Raw genomic sequence first — 8,010 nt, 5'->3', positions numbered from 1 at the left:
TTTCGGCGGGCCGGATGGAACCATGTCGCGGGCCGGATCTGGCCCGCGGGCCGTATTTTGGGCATCACTGCTCTAGAGTATTCTTTAATGAGATCTTAATAATAGTCACCTCAAATCAACACAAGGCAAGTCCTTATATTTACCATATTTAGAACTGTTTATTCAAATATTCATTAAAGTCGAAAGTTCAATTATCATAAACACTTTAGCAATGTAATGTTCTAAAAGTGACACAACAGCTGTTCTTTTATCGGGCTCAATTTAGACCGGTCTTGAGTACAGAACTAAATATACTTTGAATGACCAATTAAGCTTCGCCGGTTCTTAAGTTTAACATTTTCGTCAAAGTTCAACAAGCTTATGATAAGTCACGAGGTAATTTCAGAGGGGGAGCATGCTAGAAGCGGACACTTCTTAATGATATTTTTGTCAGCCGTAAAAATTGCGGACAAAAAAAAAAAAGACTCAAAAGTTACAGACCCGTCGAAAATTTGGATAAATTTGTATCTCTTTTGTTGAGGCCCCTTCATTGTGGAGCCCAGGGGCTGAAGCATCACTTGGCCTACGTTAAATCCGGCCCTGGTGGCCAGCGTTACGACCATCTATTTAGGGAGAGTGGGCTTCCGTTTCCGTCGACGTAACAGAGGCGCCCCACGGAAACGCTTTAAAGACAGAGCTTAGGCATCAACTTTCCTTGGCTGACATAGAAGAGAGCACCTGGTTGCATGCGGCCTCAGAACGAGACAGCTGGAGGTCACTCCCAAGGGCCGGCGGATGCACATTTGAGACCAAAGGAAAATCCACTCCCGAGGACAGACGCAGACAGCGAAAAGAAAATCTTAATCGACCACCTGCAGACAATTGTTATACTTGCCCTAGGAGGTTAAATATGTAGGTCTCGGCTGGGGCTGCGTAGCCACTGGGTAATCCTGCATTCCTCATTAATCTTGGGACTTGAAGACAAGCCTTATTATTTTTATTAGTTTTGTTTATATAACAGAGTAGTACTTTGTTTATATTATCAGTATAGCTGTCCTTAATATTTCAACAAAAGCAAATTGAAGAAAAAAAAGGTTAAAGGCAATTTAAATACTAAAAAAAAAATAATAACGAAAATCCATGAAAAGCCATGAGAAGCTAGTATAGCAAGGATGGCTGTCTTGTAAGTTTCAGATATTCAAGGTGGGGTGGACAGCAGCGAGCTGGGTTTAAAACTTTAGGAACCAACATGACGCCAGTCCTGGGCGCGAACCATAGACCTGGCATCCGATTTTATACAATGTCTAAGTGCATGAAAATAAAAATTTAACTGTATTAGTTTAATTAAAAAAATGGCTCGTTTACTGAGGCCCAAATTAGCCGCTAAATCGTTTTTGCAAGACCCGGGTGATGTGAAATAACACTTTAATATTTAGAGTAGTTTCAGTATTTAAACGCTTTCCCAACAAGAGTTTATAAACAAAAGTCCACAATGGAAGTCCCGAAAAAAAAACGGAAATTTCCCAAATGATTTAAACACTATTTATAGCCTACTGTTTATTTTCCACGTTATCAGACACGTAGAGTATAGAACAGACTGTTAAATATGGTAACTTAAAGAAGAGTAGAAGTATTGCTAAATTTCCTTTGCAAGCGTCTTACATTGTGAAATTTAAGTTTTATTTGTGTGTTGGTCCGTTTTATCTTTACGTATAAAAAGATTACTCAGGCAAAATACGCGTTATAGCAATATTCCGCAATGAAAAAGAGTATAGTGATATTTTTAAGTACAATACTTGAAGAATTCAGTAGGAGGGTAGCCAAACATATAAACTTAGCAATCGTGAATCTATTCAAACTACGCTATTGGTTAAAAATAGGTGGCCACTGTCTGGCATTTATCAGTTTTCATATTTTTAACTGATTTATTATTTCTTATAGATTTCAGACGTTTCTTAAAAAGAAGATAATTACGTCCTACTCTTACGCATTTCATGTGTCGATCTAGTCAGGCATGTTAATCAATGACATAAACTCTGCTAAGTCTTTGGTTTTCCTAGCTGATTCATGCAACCCCTTTCATTCTCTAATGAGTTAGTGTGGGTAGACTACGGGGCGTCCTAAAAAATCATAAAATTTAAAATCCTAGATTCGAACCTGAGACCTATCGTATCTGAAGCCAAACGCTTTACGACCACATTACGTAGTTTCCACGTGTAGATAGATCATCAACTAAATGTACACGTGTAAAGCGCCTTCTAAAAAATGTCCAGTGTCTAAGAAAGTTTTTGTAGTCGGTCATATGTGTCATTGTTGCAATCAAGTCATTTGTTTTATCACCTCAAAAAACATCAAAGCATCGATTTCGAAACGATGTTTACATTTAGATATGAAATTCACAGAGAGAGAGAGACACACACACACACACACCCACACACACCAACACATCCACATACGTGTGAAAAGAAAGATACACATTCGCACAATCATATTCTTACACACGCACAGTCCCATACAACACATGCACAATGCAAGAAACTAACACACACACACACATAGGGCTGGTCCAAGGCCACTGCAATCTATGCGGCCGCATAGGCCCCGCGCGAAATGTAGGTGTATATTTTTTTTAATTAAACCATTTTAACTTACTATAAAAGGCTTTCTGGCAATATACAAAACAATTCATGAAAGTCTCCTGAAATTATTAAAATCTTATGAAAACTCATGCAAATCTCATTAAAAACAGATAAAATTGTCATTTCGCGGTGTCTTCAATGTGGAAAACGCCAATCCTACTCCAGATTTAAAAAAAAAAAACGGCATTTTCAACTTTCATTTAATAAAAATAATAAGTCAAATGTTAACCAAAACAAGCTCAACTATTACTTTCATAGTCACTGGCATATAAATATAGATCAAAATCTATTTCGACATCTTAAAAACAAAAAGCGATATTATGCGGAGTCGATAGTAAATCTAAAAAGCAGATCTGAATGTTTATCGGCTTTTTGTTGGAAAACTATCTTATATTGTAGATGGCTAGTAAAGTTAATTTGACCGTGATTTTGTACTTAGTAAAGTATGAATAAAATGCAAAAACAAATTTATTTTCTAATATAAAGTCTTAATTTTCACTTAATATCCTTATCCCTACCCAGACTGGGCCCCGCGCAATCTGTTTCGCATAGGGCCCCGCATTCTGCAGGACTGTACAAACACATGTACGCGTTCACATGCACAAACAGAACAAATCATAAAAAAAAACAGCTTCGTGTAACATTGCAAATAATTAATTTAACATGCATGCGAATGTAAAACATGTAGCCTAGATCTAAAGGTTACATAGACACTGTTTTATATCAAAATGTTACACGTAATGTAGAAAAGTCTTCACCTATTTATAAAGTAAGTAAGTAAAGTTTCCCTTTCAAACCGTGTGGTCTATAGGTCAGATAGTGTAAAGATCATCTGTTTCTGTGGCCTATGGTTAACGAGGGTGCTATGTGGCCAGCAAAACTACCAGCCGCCTTTACTTTTTCCTAACTAATGTCAGGTACCCATAAGAGCTGGGTAGACTCAGTAGGCTTCCTAAGGATCCCGAAATTTAAAAAATTCCAGTCTTCACCAAGATTTGAACCTGGAACTTCATGTTCGGATTCAAATCGCTTTACTTCTCAGCCACAACGCCTCGTGACCTACTTACATCCATAGTAAACTAGAAACGTCTGCTGACTGTGAGGTGTCCTACTAGTCATTGGTGACTGGGATTAAAGTTGCATTAGTAATACCATAACACGTGACAAGAGTCCCCTTTTACAACAAGACCCAATATAAATTGTATTCTCAAAAGTATATTCTCGGCGAGCTTTAAAAACAGCCACACCAAAACTAATACAAGCTGAGTCCTTAAATTCAAGATATTTAGAACCATTTCAAGAAAATACTTACTTAATACAAAGTCGAAAGTTTAATAACCATAAGAGGTGTTATCCTATGTACGGATAGGTAGCATTACTGCCATATTTAATTAAGCTAAAATGACACCACTCTTATGAGTAGATCTAAATATACACTAAGTGACCAACAAACTGCATTGCCCAGTCCATTAACATCAAAAAGGTGATAAAGAAACATGAGGTTAGTAATTAGAGGGGGCAACGGTTAATAATGTAAAGTAGATTTACAGATTAAAGTCCAACCCATTGATAAACAGAAAATTTTAATGAGTGCTTTGTACTTTTGATTGCCTAATACATTACAACATTGTGTCTTTAACTTGACTGACTATGTAAGTTATGTATATCAAACACAACTAGGTTTATGTTTCATAATACAAGGACTTCACCAAGACATATTGTGTGGTTATGTAAAACTCAAAGCAGCAGTAATGCAGTCGTCAACATCTAAGATATACTAATGTATCCAATCGCGAGATGAAGCTCTCCAGAGTCGACACCTACAATTGAGAGAAAGAAGCACAGGATAGATCCACATGGAGAGTAAGCAATAAGGAAGAGTGCTGGATTGCGTAAGATATTCACCCGAGAAGTATAACTTAAGACTGTGGGTGTATGTCTAGAATTGGCCTCTTTAGTCACCTAAGAATTCTCTCAAAACGTAAAATTCAGCAGAGATGTACAGTTCGTAAATAATAGCTTAAATATTAACGTTGACCTCGGGCATTTGTATATAATCTTTTACATAACCCTGGTTAGGCCAGTAATAGAACATGCATCCTCTGTTTGGGACCCCTCAACTCATTAAGAAACTGGAACAGACAAAAAATAGAGCAGTGAGATTCATAACAAACGAATATTCACATTTGACTAGAGTAACACCTTTAGTAAATCACTAAATTTAAAAGCCTTCAGGATAGAAGACTCAAAAGTAAAATAGCAATTATACATAAAACACTGAACCATAGGCCTAATCTTCAAATACAAAAACAAAATTTAATAAAATACTCAGAAAGACACAAAGATAAAAGTACATTCCTCGTTCCATATGCTAGGACAAATTTGTACAAATACTCCTTCTTCCCTAGCGCTATTAGAGCATGGAATAGATAGCCTGAGCTCGCCAGGAAAACCAGTGGCTTGGCTGAATTTAGGTCATTGGTTAATATGCATGACTAAATGCATGACGCGTAGGACGTAACCATCTTCTTTTTTGAAGTAACGTCTGTATTTTATAATCTGGCCCATAATTGTATTCATATGATGGGCATCCAATTATAGGCCTACCTGTCGGCGCTTAGGCTATGTCCTCAAAATCATTCTAAATTTGATAATGTACCGATAACTGTACACAAGCATGCAGTGGATCTTTCTAAGAAATGTATAAACTTTATGTTGCTTTTTAATCTCTATGTGTGAATACTCTCAAAGGATGAAGCCTGCAAGTAGCGCTGTCTACGGATGTAATACGGATGTATTACATTACGTTGCAAAATGTGAAGATTAAATTAGTAATATACTGTCGAGCCTGTAAAAGATTTAAAAACGAACGAATCTAAAAGGGTGATGTTTAGAAAAGACAGTTATTAAACTTTTATATACGTGTCATAGTTGCCCTTTCGGTGGCACTACCGGCCCATTTAGCTACCAGCCCATCGGGCATTTGCCCGAATTCCCATATAGCCAGTCCGCCACTGGTGGACCTGTAACATCCAATTTTTCAAGAACGCTGTAGTTATTTTTAACAAAATTGATATAATTACATTTACTGATTTACATGATGACAACAAAAACATTACTTCACTACTATAAAATAGATGTGCATCGATCGATTTCCATACAAATCCGATTTTGCTGAAAAGTTTACCGTAACTGGCGTATCTGGTTACTTTTACTATATAAGTATTATTCACTTTGTACGCTTGTTCAGCACGTTTCAGAGATTCACACAGAGGTCAAGAGTAGTGCATTCTTACCCAACCCACCCCCTGAAGGGCGAAGGGAATTAGTCGGGGGAGGGAGTCCACATTGACACGTGGAGAGTCCTGAGCGCATACCGTACTACAAGGCAACCATCATGTTTCATAAATGGTCTGAGTGAATAACAAAAAAAAAAAAAAAAAAAAATTAATACTTATACCAAACACAAAATTGTTTACTATCAGAGAATTTAAATTACATATTGCCTGCAATGTAGCAAGACACAAGGGAAGGAATATCGGATTTTGCTCTTTTAGTTTCAATATTTAAACTTCTGACGTGGCAAATAGATTGAAGGACAGACGGACGGACTGACGGTAAGCCTAAAATCAATATGGGCCCTACCAACTGTATAATGAGAGCGGCTATCAAAGTAAATACTAAGTTTTTTGTCCTGTTGAACTTAAAACAGTCAATAAGGCAAAATGTCACTTTTTAAACTACGCAAAATGGATTAGTAAGCATACAGCAATATTGAAGTTATAAATATAAGCTTAGTAAATGGAAACGGGTTTAACTACTTTGATACTTTCAGGCAATAGTCAGCTTGTTGATCGTCCAAGGGCTGAGCCGAAGGCTCTTCGAGCCCTAAGTTTGAAAAATAAAACCTGTTTGGACGCCAAACAGTAAAAAAAACAACCTGTGAGAACACAGTTCTGTTTGAGAGAGACCCGAGTCAATGCCTATGTAAAGCATTGCTGTTTCCAATGCCTTTGGCCCCCGACGCATGCTTGGCTGCTCATGGCCGAAGGCCAAGGACACCGACAGCCTCCGCCATTTTCCTTCGTTATACCAAGCTAACCGTGGGGGACTCGCCATTTATGTAACGGTCCCTTTGAGGTACAGCGCATGGATGTTTTAAAGAAATGTTAATTTTGTTGACCTAAACAAAAACACTTTTATTTTGGAATATAATAACCTGACATTCAACTCTTTCAGTTTGTGCTTCATATTGGTGTAAATATAAGTTTAATCTGGATATAATATAGATAAAAAACATCGTCGTGAGCCCATTCAATTGAAGAACCAGGGATGCTCTTAATACTATAGAGCCATTGTGTTGTCCGTTATTTAAATACAGTGAATGACTTAACACTCTATATATGCACGCGACATTAGAATATGTTGTTTGTGAGTACGAATTGATTGGATGAGACGTTTAATAGGCAATAACACATTTCTCTTACAAAATTTAGTAGTCTATTTTTTTTAAATTATTGTGTTTATCAATCTAAAATAGTTTAATTCTTTTTACATGCAAAACCTGCTGTCGAATGCACAACAAAATGAAAAACGTTATAATGGAACAAAGTCATTCTACAATAATACTTTCAAAAACAATTCCTCCTTTACGAAGCGAATAACTAATGAATAATAGATTTAACAAATAAAAAATGAAATATTTTTTAACCCGACACAATACCCCATTACCTTGAATTAAATTCTGGTTAAGCGTATGTATAAATATACTTATAGTCAGTAGCGTCAGAGCATTTAAAAGTCTAATTGTAAACCAATAGATCTACACTTAGAAAACGCTGGGCAAAATGTTACTAAAATATTAATAAACATGATTTGCAAGCTGAATCGAGGAATTGACAAGAGGAATCAATATTGTACAATAAATGCTGGCCATTAAATAATACACATTAATTTTATTTGATTGTTTTCTGCAGTACTAACAAAAAAAAAAGTTCTAATCCAGTTCTTGTCCGCTTTTTAAATGACACAGCGTAGTCATACCTGTGTGTTCTGTGCACCGGACACAGCGTAGCCGCACCTGTGTGTTCTGTGGACACAGCGTAGCCGCACCTGTGTGTTCTGTGCACCGGACACAGCGTCGCCGCACCTGTGCGTTCTGTGCACCGGACACAGCGTCGCCGCACCTGTGCGTTCTGTGCACCGGACACAGCGTCGCCGCACCTGTGCGTTCTGTGCACCGGACACAGCGTAGCCACACCTGTGCGTTCTGTGCACCGAAACTCCATTTATGACGATCCATCCTTACCTGTAGCAAAATATTTATGACTTTATTAGATATTGGGTTTTCTTGGTTATATTTATTCTCGTGATTTAGTTCGTTTGCAGTCTC

This window comes from Biomphalaria glabrata, chromosome 6 (genome assembly GCF_947242115.1).
Source record: "Biomphalaria glabrata chromosome 6, xgBioGlab47.1, whole genome shotgun sequence".
In the NCBI taxonomy this organism is placed as follows: Eukaryota; Metazoa; Mollusca; class Gastropoda; family Planorbidae; genus Biomphalaria; species Biomphalaria glabrata.
The sequence above is the reverse complement of the archived record's forward strand: the minus strand, read 5'-3'. Positions refer to the sequence as shown.